Source organism: Dromiciops gliroides, chromosome 3 (assembly GCF_019393635.1).
Source record: "Dromiciops gliroides isolate mDroGli1 chromosome 3, mDroGli1.pri, whole genome shotgun sequence".
NCBI lineage: Eukaryota > Metazoa > Chordata > Mammalia > Microbiotheria > Microbiotheriidae > Dromiciops > Dromiciops gliroides.
This window is the reverse complement of record NC_057863.1, coordinates 407,550,391-407,569,704: the sequence shown is the minus strand read 5'-3', so window position 1 is coordinate 407,569,704 and position 19,314 is coordinate 407,550,391. Positions and strand designations below refer to the sequence as shown.

Genomic DNA, 19,314 nt, shown 5'->3' with positions numbered 1-19,314 from the left:
CCTTCTTGAGTAGGGAAGTGACATGGTTGATACTATTTTTTAGAAATACCCACTTTGTGGACAGCTAGGTGATGCAGTACATAAAGCACCAGCCCTGGATTCAGGAGGACCTAAGTTCAAATCAGACACTTTCTAGCTGTGTGACTCTGGGCAAGTCCCTTAACCCTTATTGCCATACACCACAAAATATCCACTTAGTAGCTGTTTGGAGGACAGATTGGAGAAGGGAAGGACTGAAGCCAAGAAGATCAGTTAGGAAAGCGATATTCCACTGGCCCATATAAGAACTGATGAGGACCTAAACAACAAGAGTAGTATTGTGTGAGCAGAGTTCAATCGAGAAGACCTGGCAATTGATAAGATGTGAAAGGTAGTTATTCAGTTGTTTTAGTTGTGTCTGACTCTTTGTGACCACATTTAGAGTTTTCTTGGCAAAAATACTGGAATGGTTTGCCATTTTCCTTCTCCAGCTCATTTTATAGATAAAGAAAATAGGGTTAAGTGACTTGCCTGTGGTCAAATAGGTAGTATGTGTCTGAGGCCATATTTCAACTCCTGAAGATGAGTCTTTCTGATTCCAAGGCCAGTGCTCCATCCACTGTGTCACCTAGCTGCCCATATGAAGCATTAGGAAAAGGGAAAAGTCAAAATGTTGTGAACTTAGGTGGATAGAATGGTGGTGCTCCCAAAAGAAATATGAAAATTCATAAGATGATAAGGTTAGGGAGAAAAGATAATGCCAATACTGTTGTTGTTGTTGTTGTTGTTTTTGGTGAGGCAGTTGGGGTTAAGTGACTTGCCCAGGGTCACACAGCTAGTAAGTGTTAAGTGTCTGAGGCCAGATTTGAACTCAGGTACTCCTGACTCCAGGGCTGGTGCTCTATCCACTGTGTCATCTAGCTGCTCCATGCCAATACTGTTTTAAACATACTGAAGATTAGATGTTAATCCAACATGATAACCACTTTGAGATATCTAATAAATAGGGCAATGTAGGACTGGTGATGAAAAGAGACACTGATACTGGGTATATAGATTGGGGAGTTTTGTCAACATAGAGGTTACATAATTCAATCATTCAGTAAGCATTTATCAAGTACTTATATGCTAGGCATAGGCTATTTCAGTAGTATGTCTACTAGGCAAGGATATACTTAGAGAACTAACTACTAAGTTAAAGTTCACAGACAGGTGAAAAACTTTCTTTTTCTCACTTTTGCCCTATTTTCTGTCACTAATCACAAGATGGCATAGGGATTGAACAAGGTTAAAATCCACATTATATAGTTTTTTATTTCATGGGTGGCTGTGGCCAAATAATTCATCACCAAGTGGTCAGCCATACTTACTGAGTCTGGTTTTCCAATAGAAGGCTTAGATGAATTTTAGAGACTTCTTGAAGCCTTGCCATCCTGGCAGAACCAACCCACGCTTTCACTCCACTGGTGTAACCCTCAGGAACCCAGAGTTGCTTCCACTCTATGATGAGATATTAGAGTGACTCTTTCTGGAAAAAATTCAACTGGAAAACTAAAGGAAGTTACAGCTATATATAAGGATATTTCACAGGATTCTCTTGAAAAGGGCAAAAAGAATAAGTTGGCTGGCAAGGCTGCATCAATTTTCTTATATGTCCAGGGAAAGGGAAACATCATTTCATTGGACATTTAGTCATATCAGCTTTTAGTGCTCATGATAAACATTAGCTAAAAGACTACTATGAAAATAATTGCATTTTATGTGCCAATATTATAACACAGATGATTAAAACATAGGAAGAATCTACAAAGAACTCAAAAAGACACTAGAAATTAAATTAGCATTTATTTGAATACTCAGTAAGTTAAAAACAAAGGTAGATATAGGAGAGGATGGAAAACAAAATGTTAGCAACATAGTTGCAAATTAAGAAAACCTCCTTTGGGCTATGGCTTATACAAAGGTTTGTATTCTATATTTTGAACAATTTCTTCCAGAAAAGAGAAAGAAAAGGCTAGATATAGTGAGCATCAACTAACATCATACAGAGAAAAGAAATTGATTGTATTTTAATAGGCAGAAAATAAGTGGACATCAATGTGGAAGATGGGAGTCATTTCATAATCAGTTGTCCGTATAATATGTCCATTCATTTGTTAGAGCAAAGATCAAAATCAATACCGAATTAAAATAAAGAATAAAAATGGGAATGTCTGCTACATAATTGAAGCTATGTAATGTTTCATCTGTCCTCACTTGTATAATAGGTAGAATAAACACACACATAGATATAAATACACATTATATGCTATTAGATGTTTTTCAGTCATGTCCTATGCTTCGTTTGGGGTTTTCTTGGCAAAGATACTGGAGTGATTTGCCATTTCCTTCACTAGCTCATTTTTTAAAAGATGAAACTGAGGCAAATGGGGTTAAGTGATTTACCCAGCGTCACCCAGAAAATGTGTCAGATTTGAACTCAGGAAAATGAGTCTTTTTGACTCCAGGTTCAGCACAACTGTATTCACTGTGCCATCTAGTGTGTGTGTGTGTGTGTGTGTGTATATATATATACACACACACACACACACACACACACACACACACACACACTGGGTGGCACAGAATATATCATATCATATGTACACATACATGAGCATGTATATATACATATATTTGCTGTGCCACCATGTGTTTATACATATAATGTCTTTGCATGTATACATACATATCTACATACATACTAGGTGGCACAGTAATTACATATACATAAATACATATATACATATACACATATACATAAAATCTCAGCTATATATACACACATATCCGCTGTACACACGTACATATGTGTATTTGAAAATATATGGTATGTATAGACATGTGTATATGTGTTTAAATATACACACATACATGTTTTATGCATATATAGGTGTGTATCTATCCAAATGGATAACATATATACATACATACATATATATACATATACACACACACACACACACACACACACATATATATATATATATATACATTGTGCATGTATTCTCTATATATTCATACTTACTAACATACCAATTTTATAGTCCATCATACCCTAACAGGATTTATTCTTTAACTACTTTGCTTTTCCTATGTAAATAGTTAGCCTTAGCTCTTTTCTGTGATTATAAATTTTATCTATAAAGGATTTGCCATGCTCCAAGGCTCAATGCAACCATGCAATATTATTTGCAAACTAGAGCTTCTGAAGAACTGTCTCTAGGGGATGTCCTTCCATTTGGATTCTACATTAGAAATCTTTCCCCAAGTGATTATCTGTGATTTCTTCTGTAGAGTATACTCCAGCACACCCCATCCACACAGATGATACACACATAAAATATGTTTGTATATTTATGTGAAAATGGGTACTAATATACTCATTTATCTGTGTATATGTGTGTACATATATGTATACCTACATATACCCACATATACACAAATACACACATGTATTATGTATGTGTGGATTTGCATGTACAAACACACTTTATTGGTATATTATGTGTATGGATGGGGTTTATTATAATGTATTTGGCACAGAAAAAAATCACAGGTCATCAAAGTACAGATAGAATGGAGAGAGAGAGAGCATTCGATCATCAGAATCATTAATCAATGGTTATTAAGGGCCTACTATATAGCAAATACAATGCTAAGCACTGGAAATGAAATTCACCCAGATTTGTGTGTGCATGTTATGTATATATGTATATATCTGTGTGTACACATACACACATGTACATGTATGTCTTGTACACACATATCATGCTATTTAAAACTTATTTTAACCACTTTTGCAAAATGTGAGTTAGAAAGCAACTTACTACATATATATTGTCAACATATAATATGTAAAGTGACATAAGGGATATATGTATGCAATATAAACATATATACATAAGCACAAATATGCAAGCATCTATTTGTAAATTTATACATAGATACAATGATAAGATGTAATATGTGTGATATGATATGTATGATATGAAGAAATACAAAAGATAGAGGGTTGGCCTTGGGTTCAGGAAGACCTGTGTTCAAACCCTCCCTCTGAAATAAACTGTCTGTGTCTATGTGTAAGTCACTCGTCTTCCCTTTGTCCCAGGAAGCTCTCTAAAACTATAAGCGACAGACAGCTTGTTGTTTGGAATCAAAGTTCAGACTTCCCGAGTGGGAATTTCTTATGCCAATGAAATTACACTTCCAGATTAAAAAAAGAAGAAAAAAGTATTGGTGTATATTTTGAGGAATATGTATAGATACATATATGCATGCATAATTGTATGTACATACATACAATGTGATATGTGGGTTACAAATTTTGAAAGTTTTTGAGATTTCAAGTAACATGAAGGAAGACATGAAATTTATGGTTCATCTGTCATTAAAATCATCACACCATTTGGCTTTCCATTAACACAGTTGTCTGTTTCCTGTTATCTGAGGAAATGGATTGGAGTATTAAAGAAGTCTTTATAAAATTACGACCACACCTCTCTGTCTGTGACTCTGGAAATATTTTCTTTCAGTAAAACCTGGAAAGAATCTTTTTGTCCTATTTGGGGTTTTCCTTGATTGCCAATGTAGTCTATCGTGCTTCATTGCTCTAAGTACTTACCCAATGGATTTTTGCCAATGGTTGATTTGATTGCATTCACTGCTCAAATCAGGTTCTTGAGATTCATTTAGCTCTCCCTAAAAATATAAAAAACATAAATTAAATTGAAAGTTTGCTATTGATAGCCTTTGTGAATTAGACTTCTCATCAGCCCATGAACTTGGTTCCAGGATACTGATATAATACTATCTGGCTGAGAGAAACTCAAACCAGAAGTCAAGGTCAAACTCATTTGCTATTTACTAAAGAAAGAGCGATACCCTTCAAAGTATTGAAATATTTGTTTGGGAAAACATTTCCAGACATCCTTTATCAAACTATCTTATATCAAGGTGGCTCTTGGATAATTTCCTATCTTTCGTACAAGATAGGTAAAAAACTTGACCTCATTATTATGAAAGTCTATCTTCCCAAGTGGAAATTTCTTATGCCAATGAAATCAGAACAAAAAGAAAAAAAGGATGTTTGTATAAATACATATATACATGTTTTATACATAGATATACATATTTGGGTATATACACACATATATATGCACACGTATACACACATTTACAATATAATCTTACTGGCACAGCTGAAACCTGTTTGGCTATATGCTTATAGCACAAAGTATGAATGAATTAGCACAGACTGTAGAGCCCAATGGTAGCTCTGAGTTAATGTTTCAATTAAAACTTAATAAGCATGCATGGGTTGTATTTACAGTGTATATTGAGTAGTGGGAAAAAAAACTTGTTTTGCCCACTTTTGCAAACTGGTAGATAGAACATATTTGTTTACTTGTAACATGATAATTCCTAGAGGTGTGAACACTGTGGTATAAAAGAGGTGAAGAGAGAAACATTGTAACAGGTATTCTGCAGAAGTGTCAAGAGATGCAGAATGTTACAACACAAACAAAAGATGGTGAATTGAAAATGATCTGTCCAGGGGTTGAATTAAATGGCACAAAATCACGTTTTATTATTTGCTTTATGTAAACTCAGAGGAATTCAAGATGGCTTTGAGGAGGCAGGTTAAATGGTTTAATTTTTAAGAGTAGCATTAACTCATTATTTTAGATGCTGGTTTCATGTGCTTTTAAATGAGGAGAGTGCTGCCTTTCTCTTCTTTTCTCAGAAGGAAAAAGAAAAGGAGCAATGGATTTATGCTAACTTGTTAAGCTAACAGGAAAATTTCATGTCATTAATGGAAACAATGATCTCCTCCCCATAGTAAGTAAAACATTCTACTTATTTAAGTGAAACACATAATTCAGGAGAGGGTAATTTAACTGCATGACACATTACATTTGGCTACACAAGAAAGTCATTTTTATCCTTGTGATGTGGTAGGTAGAGCAGCTATTTGCAAAATCCCTCATTTACTATCATTGGCTTTCATTTTCAACCTATCAAACATGAACTTTTTTTAGTCTCACAAAAATCTATTAAATAAGCTAAAACAAGTCCTTCCTGGCTTTTACAGTATCACCATATTAATTGCTTCAGTTACTTTATAGATGTCTATTGAAGGTACAGAACAAGTGGACCCTGGGCAGCTTCCTGAAAGATAGGTATCCTGGTATACTTGGGGGAAGGAGAGTGTGGAGAAAGACAGGAAATCAACAGGCCCGAATTTAAATCTCAGCTCTACCTCTGACTGTGGGTTGGCAGTCAAGTCATTTGCTTTCTCCTGATCCCAAATTTCTTATCTACAAAATAAGTAGTAATCTAGTCATACCATTTAGCTTAGCTGTCTAATTATTGATCTGTACTCCAAGGAGATAAATGGGAAAAGTAATCCTAGCACCACTCTTTGACATAGTAAAAGCAAGAAATAAAATGTGTACCCATTTAATGGGGAAATGGCTGAACAAATTGTAACAAATAAATAGCAACAACATGATGCAGTCATAGAAGACCTGCTTTTAAATCCTGGTTCTGCTACTCACTAACCGTATGACCTTGGCCAGATCACTTAATTTCTCTGGGCCCTTTTTATCAAATATAAACATAGGAGCTTGAACAAGATGGCCTCTGAAGTCTCTTCCAATTATACACCTTTGATCCCATTATAATATTATTTTCTGGTAAGAACTGACAAATATGAGAAATTTAGAGAAACATGAGAAGACATAGGAAGTGCTGCAGAATGAAGGAAACAACAAGAAAACATTAGTCATAATGACAGCAATAATAGAAACAATAATAATGCTAATAAGCACTAAAACTGATGAATTCTAATAAAAATTCTCAGTCTTGGAGAATTTATGAGGAAATGCATCTGCCTTAGTATAAGAGAAAGGAAGAGAGGTATGGTGTTTTGATGGATAGGAAGTTATATACATTGCTAGACACTATTCCCATGTCAGTTGTAATTCGTATTGGGATAGTTAAGGGGAAATGACTATGATGCAAAAGCATAAATTTATAATAATGATTTTTTTGTTGGGCATTGGGCATTAAGTGACTTGTCCAGGGTCACACAGCAAGTAAGTGTCAAGTGTCTGAGGCTAGATTTGAATTCAGTACTCCTGAATCCAGGGCCAGTGCTTTATCGATTGTGCCACCTAGCTGCCCCCCAATAATAATGATTTTGTTTTGTTTTGTTTTGGGGGCAATGGGGGTTAAGTGACTTGCCCAGGGTCACACAGCTAGTAAGTGTCAAGTGTCTGAGGCCAGATTTGAACTCAGGTATTCCTGAATCTAGGGCCAGTGCTTTATCCTAATAATGATTTTTAAAAAAATCAAATATAGGTCAAAATGAATGAAATATAGTTAAATAGAGAGACAGAGGCAGACAGATGATAGATAGATGGATAGATAGATAGATAGATAGATAGATAGATAGATAGATAGATAGATAGATAGATAGATAGATTAGATAGATGTGTTTGTGTGTGTGTGTGTGTGTGTGAGAGAGAGAGAGAGAGAGAGAGAGAGAGAGAGAGAGAGAGAGAGAGAGAGGAGGGTGGTTAGATTAGTTAATCTCTCAAGTATCTTCCAGTCTTAATGTTGTATGAAATGAGATCATTTGATTCATTCTTAATTTCTAATCTCAAGTCAGTTAAATAATGCTTAAGAGTTGTGGATTTTTTGTGGGTTTTTTTTGAAGATGAATAATGCCTAATTGTCCTGTGTTTTTTTTTTGTATTTTTGAAGATGACTTAAAGAAATTATAATTTAATTTTCTTTGATGCACACAATAAGTTCACTGTACAAAGGAATGCTTAAGGTAAGAGGATAATATTTTACAAATGCAGATGGGCATGTTTAAAAGAAACTCCACAAGGAACAAAAGTTTTTTCCAATAAAATGAAAATTCATTATTACCTGCTATAATTTGGTCTTATTCCTCTGGTAGGTAGAATTATAGCATTTCAAAACATGGACTGTTCAAAATTTAATGGTAAATTGCTTCCTAATTCATATCTGATGTTGGACTGCTCAATTTAAAATAACACTGTGGCTGTTCAATGCCAAAATGATTCAATGGGGAAAAGTACAAGCTAGTAGTTGGGCAACATCTAGACAGCAACCAGTTAATTAACTGAATTTTTCACTTTTCAACTTGTTATTTTGGCATAATATGAACCAAACTAAAGAAACATCTAGAGAGAGGAAGACTTTTTATCTTGGAATTAGGAGATCCTTTGGAGTTTGCTTTATTTATTTTAAATCCCATTTTGAAGAAGCTCTTATTTTCTGAGGCATTTAGGAAACTGGTTATTGTATCTCCCCTTTTTAAAATGTCAATGAAAAGGAAGAATGGAGCTAGTCCTAGGATAGTAACACTGCTTAGTTATAGTTGAGTATAAAGAGCCTTGGCTTGGTAGAGTATAAACCTCAGACTTGTATATTGATTGACTCTACTAGTAACCAGTGTTAGCCCATATATGTCAAAAGCTCTCTAGATCAAGTTTTCTCATGTGGAAAATGAAGTGTTTAGAAGATATGACCTTTAAAGATCTTTCTAGCTCTATATAGAGGTTCCTGAGTAGGAAAATATAACTCTTAATTGCTATATTATATTCCATACCAAAGGAATAATATAAAACAGAAAGTAATGAGACCTATGGCACCTCATTGAATAGAAAGACACATTTTTTTCCCTCTGTCTATGGTTGAGGAGGGAGGGAGGAAAAACAATGTAGAACAAAGAATTAGCTCAGTGACCCTGATCTCATTGGATTTATCATCAAATTTTAAAATGACTTTTTGTGACGTAAAACACCTTTTGCTATAATTACAAAACCACAGAAAGATGGTAAATTTTGATCTTTAAATATTTTGTTATAGTGAATTTAAAGTTGTCCTTAAAGCCTCATTTTCTCATTGCTAAAATGTCTTTAAATGACAATTGTTCCCAATAAATTGTATATTAATACAAATGTAATATCATATCTGCATATTACTAAAATAATTTAGTTTTATTATATTCATGATTTTATTGTAATTTTGTTTTATTCCTTAAATACAGACTCAAATTAAGTCCTTTCCAATCCCATGAAATTAAAAGTGAAAGGAATAAGAATAAAATGTATTTCATAGTTGTAGACACTGATAAACCCTCACTAATCATAATTTATGAAAGTATGTGTTAACTCAAACAAACTCTTCTAGATTTAGCTAGGATCAAATTTCAAGATGCAAGAATATAAACAGAAAAGACTGTATTTGTTTCCAATAGGAATGGCAGTCTTATAATAAAACTTAGACTTTCTATTTCCAGAGCTAAGGCCCAGCAACAAGGTGTGCCCTGAGTTAGACAGGACAACAATCCTTTGCGATAACCCTCTGGACAATCTCACCCTCTAAGCTAGTCACACAATTTACCAGGTGTTCTCTGGTCAAAGAAAAACAATGGACAAAGTCAGAACATCCTGCCCTAAATCTAACTTGTCACATGCTTGCTGCTCCTTCATTGTTAGGGCTACAATTCACTGAGCAGTCACTAGTATAAGTATTGAGAATTCTCCACACTGAATTGGGTCTGGGACTCATACATATGTGTCTATAGCTCCATCTTGCTTGCAAACCTTTTTCCTCACTTAAAAAATAAACTTTATCTTTAATTCCTGAAAAAAAAAAAGAATAGCAGTCTGCTCAAAATGTGACCAGTTTTTTAACCAAAATTGGAAATCAGATTCAGATAGATCAGGCAGATTAGTGAAGGAGGTATTATATTTATGTAATGTCAACCAAATGAAGACTAGATAACCTGGTTTATTTGGACAGTCATATGGCATCTTAATGGTAATATTAGAATGAATATTTAACACCATCTTTCTTCTTCTTCTTAATGGTAATATTAGAGCAAATATTTAACACCATCTTTCTTCTTCTTCTTCTTTTTCTTCTTCTTCTTCTTCTCCTCCTCTTCCTTCTTCTTCTCTTTCTTCTGTTTCTCCTCTTCCTCCACTCTCCCCATCTCCTCCAAAATATATCTATCATACTTCTCACAAGAGCTGTTTGAAATCTCTTTTCCACTGCCGTTTAAAAAAAAAGTTTTATTAATGTGTTTTTGTTTTTGCATTACATTTACAGATCAATCCCACTTTTGAGTAGTCTCTTGTAATAAAGAAAAAAGGTACAACAAAAAATAGTGATTTCATCTGAATGTACTTTCATCTGAAACTACATTCAAAATTTCATCTCTTTGTCACCCCCACAGAAATCTATTTTCTCTTCCTCCTACCTCTACTTCAGTTAAAAAGGAAAAAAGAAAAAGAAAAAGAAAAACAATGTAATATAAAAAATTCTCTCAGTGGCTATATGCAGAAATATAAAAATATATATCTATATCTTAATTCCATCACCCTTTTGTAATGGAGAGCATGTTTATATGGTCAGTCCTCTGGAATCATGAATGGTCATTGTATTTAGTTCTTACAGCTTTCAAGAAAGATTTTTTTTACAATATTATGATTATTACAAAAATTGTCTTCTAGTCCTGCTCATTTCATTCCTTATTAGTTTATAAATATTCTCAAAATTGTTCATTTTAAATAGACATTATAAATTGTTCTTCTGGTTCCTCTTATTTTATTTTGGATAAATTCATATAAGTCTTTTCATGTCTTTTTTAAATGATCTATTTCCTTAGTTCTTATTGCACAATAATACTCCATCAAAGTAATTCACTAACTCATATATTTATTCAGCTATTCCTCAATTAATGGAAACCCCCTCAGTTTCCAGTTGTTTTGGGTTTTTTTGCCAACTCATAAAGAGCTAGTATAAATGTTTTTTGTACATAAAGGACTTTTTTCTTTAATTTATTTTGTGTATAGACCTAGCAATGGTATATTGATCAAAGACATTCCCTGTTTAGTGATTGTTTATAATTCCAAATTGCATTCCAAGAATAGTTGTATGCATTCATTAGGTCAATGAACTGTGAATCAGTTTCCCTGTTGCCCCATAGACCTTCAAGCATTTATCGTTTTTATTTTTCTGTCATCTTTGCCATTCTAGTGGGTGTGAGGTGAAATCTCAGAATTTCTATAATTTTGATTTTTCTAATGAGTAGAGATTAGCAGCATTTTTTTTTCGTATAGTAACAGATTCTGGGTTTCTTCCCTTAAGAATTTCCTATCCATGTCCTTAGAGCATTTTATTTATTTATTTTTTGCAGGGCAATGGGGTTTAAGTGACTTGCCCAGGGTCACACAGCTAGTAAGTGTCTGAGGCTGGGTTTGAACTCAGGTTCTCCTGAATCCAAGGCTAGTGCCTTATCCATTGCGCCACCTAGCTGCCCCCGAGCATTTATTAATTGGGAAATTTTTCTTTGTCTAATAAATTTGAATTAGTTTCTTTTGTATCTTTGAAATGAGAACTTTATCAGAGAAACTTGAAAAGATTTTTTTCTAGCTTGTTTGTGTATAAACTTTTTAAAATTTTATGTAATCAAAATTTATCCATTTTATATTTTATGAGTTCCTTGTTTGGTCAAAACCTTTTATTCCTTCCATAGATCTATAATTTTTTTTCATTTTTCTCCAAGTTATTTATTATATGACCCTTTATATTTAGGTCATGTATCCAGTTGGAGTTTATCTTGGCATAAAGTATGATGTGTTTGTCTATGTTTAATTCAACTTCTATTGCAACTGGTACCACAGAAAAGTAGATTTTTGTTGTTGTTATAACAATAATAATTGTTAGAGTTATTATTATCAACAATGATGATAACTGTTTTATATGGTGCTTTAAGGTTTACAAAGGCAACCTCTTCAGAATAATTCTATGAAGCAGGGAGTAAAAATGTAATTATTCCTTTTAAATTTTTCTCTGGTCCTATAATTCCATAGTATAGGAAATTTCCTCCATCAATGAAGTTCATCAAATCATCCATAACATAGTCTTTTTTTAAAAATTGATTTTTAATTAATTAATTTTTTTTAGTGAGGCTATTGGGGTTAAGTGACTTGCCCAGGGTCACACAGCTAGAAGTGTTAAGTGTCTGAGGCCGCATTTGAACTCGGGTACTCCTGACTTCAGGGCCAGTGCTCTATCCACTGCGCCACCTAGCTGCCCCCATAATATAGTCTTAAAGGGTTGAGTAGAAGCCTGGAGGAAGGGAAGAAGTGACTTCTCAAAGGGCACACAACTATCATGTGTCAGAGTCTTCCTGATTCCAAGGCAGCCTTTCTAGCACCTATGCCAACATGTTTTTCATGCCCATTTTAAAGATGAAGAAATAAAAAGACATGGATGCTAAGCAACTTATTCATAGGGGATCATATGTCTAGCAAGTGTAGGAGCCATGATTCAGACTAATGCAATTCTATTCAACATGATTCAGTCACATTTTCTTTCTCTCATAGTCCCCCATGTACTTACTGTATGGTTGGCTCAGAGCTTTTGGTGAGTGACAGGCAGTTCATAGCCACAGGTCACCTTTATAGAAGCTGTCTCATCTCTTCTGTCTGTTTTTCTTCTGGGACTTGTTCAAGCTTCTACTTTAGGCTCAAAGAGTTTTCCTTTGATATCCCTGTATTTAGTTAGGGATCCCAAGACACCTTCCTGTCAACACATTCACATAGCTAGCAGCTTCCCAGCCCACATCATTACTGTCAAGTTATTTTACTAACTTCCAACAAGTCTGAGGTATCCAGCTACTCTGCAACTGGGAAAGAGGAATTTTCTTATTTGTGTTATTGTGTATTCAGCCTTTCTACACAAAAAGGGAAAACGTTCTGAAACCTAACTGAAAATTCTGGGAATTGTTGTTGCAGTTAGACAATATGCTTCCCTTTCCTCATGAGGTACTAAGTTATTGCAAGATTTGAGCTAGGTGAGGAATTTCTATCACTTCAGGAGAAAGGATAACTCATGGTGGTGGCCAAGAAGAGAGTAGTTGAAAGTGGTAGTAATGACAGAATCACAATGGTCATCAGAGAGAGGTAAGCCCTGTAGGCATTTTAAGAGAAAAGTAGATGAGTGTTGCAGGCTGGCTACAGTGTTCATGTTTACACTCTATGGAATAAAGAACTCTGAAGAGTATACATGGGACTGGTGCCTGCAATGGATACTCCTTGGGTAGTCTGCACAGGACATAAAATATTTATCCCCTTTCCTGATTCTTGTCATTGGTAGGAACTATCTATATTTGTTTATGGTGTTTCTATTTATTAACTTTCTTTAATATTAAAAAAACCCACCTGCTTTATGATGTATATCTGTAAATTGCTTACAAACAGGGCAATGGAAGATGCCATTGACCATCTGAGATACACAGAATTGAGACAGGACAGGGAGTTGCATCTTAGTCTAAAATAGCCAGGCTTTTATGTTGGCTTGTGACCTCTGAGTTTTAATTATGAGATACTTTTATGGTTTTAATTTATTACGTTTTATAAGTTTTAAAATAGCAGAGAGTCAACCCAAGAAAACTAGCATCATATTAACCCTAGGCTAAAGAGGTTTTGTTTTTCTTTTTCAAAGAGAACCAGGTGTTATGTAGTGCCTAGATATTCATGGAAACTTCAGCCTCTGATACAAGGAGTGGCCTGGAGCTAATAGAAATTGTGAAGGTGGAAGAGAAAGCTACCACTTAGCCAAACCTTGCTTGACAGTGACACCTGCTGGTTAGATTTGGAGAAATGATCTTGCAGAGCCTGGGCAGCTCTAATCTGGGAAACATCTTATTGTGACTGAAATTTATATTTACCATTTCATGATATGCTAGGGTCTACTTGGTGGCATAGTGGGAAGAACTTCAGGACTAGAGTCAGGGAGACTCATCTTTGTGAGATCAAATCTGATCTCAGACACTTACCATCCATGTGACCCTGAGAAAGTCACTTAACCCTGTTTGCCTTAAGTTTCCTCATCTGTAAAATTAGCTGGGGAAGGAAATGGCAAACCACTGCAGTATCTTTGCCAAGAAAACCCCAAATGAGGTCACAAAGAGATGGAAACAACTGTAAACAACTGAACAACATGTCCTCCTTCAATACTTCATGAGGATAAGGGGGTGGCCGTAGGTTTTTATACGGTTATATCCAGAATATAAGTTTTGGTAGATCTTGCCCAGCTAGAAACTCAATTTCTATCTTCTATATAAAGCCTTTCCTTATCCCTCCAGCTTCCAGTGCCTCCCCTACCTTTCTAAACTGTCCTATATCACTTTTGTTTATAGTTTATATCAGCTGTCCCAAAAGCCTCTGTGTAGTTTTAAACTTTAATTAAGCTCTTGAGCTTAGTAGCTTAAACTGCATTAAGAGTTTTGGAATTTTCAATATTAGCCTATATATGTGTATGTTGTCTCCCTCAAATGAATGCAAACTTTTTGACTTTTGCCCTTGTATTCCTAGCACATTGTATGGAACTTGGCACATAGTTGGCATTTAATAAATGCTTACAATATGGCATAGCAACAGATCTGGAACTTCCAAAGATAACCCTTTCAATGTCTAGGGAAGCTTTGTGATAGAAAGTTAGCCACCAGGTCATGATTTTATTTTTAACCCCAGTAAGTGGTGAAGATTTTGTGGTAAGGTATTGAAGGGCTATAATATGTCTAGGCAGACAGAGCACTAAAGCGGCAATGGTATAACATCTTATAGCTTCTTGTGTGAATCATGTGCCTTTCACTACTTTCAAAGCTATTGACTACATTGTAGCGAATCATCTCTAGTTTTATACAGGAAGCAATGTCTGGGTGGAGGAGGAAATGTGGAGTATAGTTTAATTTATATCTTGGAAATAATTTGAAAATATTCCATAGGAGAAATAAATGAAGAATAGCTTTTTAAAAAAAAAAATCTACATTTCTATTGGTTGTCCTACCTGTAACCACTGAATTCAAAATGAGCATCATCATTATCATTATCCTGGATCTTTGATTTTGTTATTATGTTCACCTCCACTGATACACACCCACAATTTATTTGTGGCTTACAGTCTTAGAGACATAGCATTATATTTTACATCACATGTTGATCTAGGCTCAAATCCTACCTCTAATTAGCTATGGAACCATAGGCAAACCATTTAGCTTCTCTGAGCTTCTATAAACTCTGTAAGACTAAACTACTCAGTCACATCCAGATTGTGATCCTGTTGGTGGAGAGAGTATCCATACGTGGGAAATAACAAAACTTTACTGACACCTCTATTAGTACTATTAGTGTTATCTGGAAGTGATATTAGTCTTTTTGTTAACACTTGCCTTTACAATATTAATTCCTATGTCCATTTTAAAACGAAATCTTCTAATGTTAATTGTTGTGGGGAAATAGGGTAGGGATTTGGGATAGGGATAGAGGTTGGGGTAGGGGTTCTAAGGAATTCCTCTTTAAAGAATCACACCCTCTTGCACCACAAAACCAATAGAGTAAGATAATAGTTTATCTAGGGACTGAGAAGGGAAACCAAGAGAGAAATCCTTGGACTTCTTTTCACTGGGAGAAGGCATGGCACAGAGCGTGGCTCTGAGATACCAATTTCCTCAAGCAGGAGACAGGCAGACACTTTTATAGAGGTGATCTTCTGACTGTGGAAAGTTCCCCCATTGAGGGAGGACCATCCCCCACTGGTGGTGGCTGGAGGAATTGGGTGAGGGGTGGCTGTAGATCTCTTAAGCCATCTCTCTCCTTCTCCTGGCACAAAGGCAGCAGCCACACCCAATCTTATTTCCCCAGGAGTGAGGGAGACTGGAATGAAGGGTGGTGGTCCAGGAGCTAGCTCAATCCAGATCTGGTTCCACTTATCTCTTTCAGTGTGTCTGTCCTTTGGTTTAGTTTCTCAAGGAGAAGGTTCTTTGATGTACCCCAGAGAACTTCTGGGGTGCTAGGCCCTATAGATTAATATAACCACATTTAAGTTCCTTGAAATTAGTATTTTGAACAAATTATTAAAATTCTTTGAAATGAATAAGTTGAATAATTTTCTATGGTATTTGGAAAGCTATCTTTTGCTCTGAGAAGCCCTGGATTCATTTAGGTTGTGTATGAAATACAAAAAGTTAAAAATGAGTCTATCTTCACCCATTAGTCCTCAAAAAAAATCAGAGTGCATATTTTCAATTATTCTTAGGGTCCTTATTGTAGCATGATCCAGTATTGTTTTGGAATCAAAAGATTTGAGTTCAAATCCTGATTTGCCTACTTATTATTTGTACGACCTTAACTTTAGAGGAGATTCCTTCACTTCTCCAGGCCTCAATTTCCTTATCTGAAGTGGGTGGGTTGGGCAGTAACTTCTAAGGTCTTTTCTAACTCTAAATCTACTACCTAAAATTTTGTTCAGGAAATAAAACTGAGGCTAGTACTTTTGAGGTCTATTTACTTTCAGTGTTTGAAAGTGTGTATTCTTGGGAACTTTTTGCTAGATTTCCAGTATAATACTCTCTCTGAAGTCAAATGATTTCTCTTCTAAACTCTTGTCAGATGAAGCCTAAATTGCTACATGCAATCATCAACCTTGATCCATAGGTCATCTACTAGGAACAAGACAAATATTCTCTTTTAAATCAATTCAGGTCATCCAGTACAGAGTGCCTGCTTTGTGCTGGAGGTCTCTGCCCTCCAGCATACAACCTTGTTGGGGAAACTCACAGGCAACTATTAAATAACAAAGAACAAAATGAGATTAATGGCCCAAAGGAGCAGTACAAACAATAAGTGCTATTGAATTTCAGAGAAAGGAGAGGTCACTAGAGGCTGGAGTGCTCTGGGGAAACTTCCTGCAGAAAGGAAATTCAAACTAAATTTTGAATAATGGGCAAGACTAGGAGAGATAGAGAGACTGGGTGTGAGGGTGGGGGATTAGAAGAGTTTTTCCAGCTGGTAAAACTGCAACAGGTGGGTAATTTTGAATGAGAATGTCATAAACTGAGGCTAGTGGAGGAGATGGATTGGTAAAAGGAGAATGGAGAGAAAGTCATCTTTCTGTGATAACCCTTTGAAAGGAGATACCTAAGTGATGCTAATTCACACAGACCTTCCTCAGTAAAATAAATTGAGTCTACTTAATCGTAAGAAGGATGATGACACAGATAGTGGCACAGTTCTTCTAGAATAAAGGTCTTTAACTTTCAGACCAGTGAGTTATCTGAAATATTTGTGGGCTGGAAAGGATATTTCTACTTTAAATCTATTTCATTAAAGTATATTGCAAGACCAAATTAAGCCAATACTGTGATAATTTTCCAAATAAGTAATCTATTGTTTACATTGATCAAGTTTTCTGGGAATTAGAGATGCTGAAAGTGAATCTTTTTCTTACTCTATCTTCTGGTCCAGTTATATATTTCAGGAAGGTTTCAAGAAAAGTACATTCTGGTAAGACAGTAGTTCTTATAGTTTGTCCCTTTCTCTAGGACTTTATTACTTGTATTGATAGGACTTAGAAAAGCACTCTATTTGTCCAAAGTCATGGATTGAAACAACAATCACTACTACCAACACCACTACCACCATCACTACCTTTTTCCAAAGTATTCAACCCAATACCCAAGGTAAAGTGGAAAGGTGTTGGGGAGGGGGTGGAGAGGAAGGGATGATAAGACCAAAAAAGTAGACCTTTCATTCTGCATGATCTGAGGTCCAGTGGACTTGTGCTGTTCAAGGCAGGGAAATCCAAAGACAGAGTTGGGTGATATTAGGAAAAGAGTCTTAGCACATTTCAGTGACAGTGAGGATTCTGTGCACAGGGAGAGACTAGCTCAAAAATAGTTACAGTTTCTAATTTAGTTCCCAGATTGTCACTATCTGGTCTTGCATAGTGGTATAGAAGAGATGGCAGCATATGGGGCCCAAGACATTCCAGCCAAGCCCTGTCAGGAAAGACAGCAAAAGCAATGACAGCCGAGCCAGTAAGGTTTGCAGGAATCGACATGTTAGTCCTGCTCAGTAGCAGGTAGCGGCATGAGGCAGCTAGGTGTCTTGCCTTCATCTTTATGGAGTTCCACTCCATATGCCATGAAATACTGAAGCCCCTTCTCACTCTGCCATATGCTTTACAACACTGCCCTCCCCCTCCCCCCTAACACACCCACACACTCTGTATTAACATTCTTCTGGGCTCCCTCAAATAGGATGCTCCAAATCTGCAAGGTAAAATGAAAATGGTTGTTAAAATGGATGATTTTTTTGAAAACATGGCCTAATGAGCGGTAATAGTGGTCAGCAATGTCCTGGTAAAAGAATCATCTCTGAAGACTCTAGGATTAATTTCAAGGCAATAGACATTTATTAAGTGTCCTGGGAATACAAAGGTGTTTATATACCATAAAGGGATTAATGGGTGTTAACACCTTATTAATTCTCCATTACCTCATATCCTGTGACAATATTCTGTGCCTACATTAACTGAAGTGGGAGGAGCACCATCTTTGAATACACAAAGATGAAAAATAAAAATTCTATGTCCTTAAATAACTTACATTCTACTGAGAGAAATAACATGCCATATACAAATGTTTCCAGTGTACAGGAGTGGCCTTTTATATATGTGTCACTAACCCTTTTGGGAGACTGGTAAAGCCTATGAACCCTTTCTCAGACTAATGTTTTTAAATGCATATAATAAAACGCATAGTGTTATAAAACAAACAAAAAAACAAAAATTAGTGAAAATAAAGTAGTAATTTTTCCCTTTCCAAAGTCAATATATGAACTCTAGGTTAAGGTTCCTTGTTCTAATGTCTTCATAGAAGTACTGACTGGAGGGTGGGGTAGAGTTCAGTAAGTTACAAGGGGATGTACTGGGGGGTTGTATACAGACTTAAAGACCTTAAAATTCCCTTTGCCCTTGAAAAGGCTTCCTGCCAATAGTTTTAGGATGCATGAAAGAAAGAGAAAGAGGAGAACTCTGTTCACCATGCCAAGCACAGAGAGCTATTGGCAGCTGTGCTGAGGACTTTTTCAGCATGGCTTCCTCTGCAGCAGTGACCTGGACTTCGCTACCTGTTATGACTGGGACATTGAAAAAAAAAGTACCTTCTTGGTCTTTTTTTTTTTTTGCAGGGCAATGAGGGTTAAGTGACTTGTCCAGGATCACACAGCTAGTAAGTGTCAAGTGTCTTTGGCCGGATTTGAACTAAGGTCCTCCTGAATCCAGGGTCGGTGCTTTATTTACTGCACCACCTAGCTGCCCCTTGTCTTTTTAATAAAATAAAATATATGTGGCTAGATTGTGGATTGTCTATGGAATTATATGAAACACAGAGGGTTGGTT

The 19,314-nt window shown here is 35.7% G+C and overlaps 1 pseudogene; it reads right to left on the bottom strand.

Moving 5' to 3' along the window:
- The window catches only part of LOC122747713, a 100,435-nt pseudogene extending 82,462 nt beyond the window's left edge, over positions 1–17,973 (bottom strand).
- Between the last annotated feature and the right edge of the window lie 1,341 nt (positions 17,974–19,314).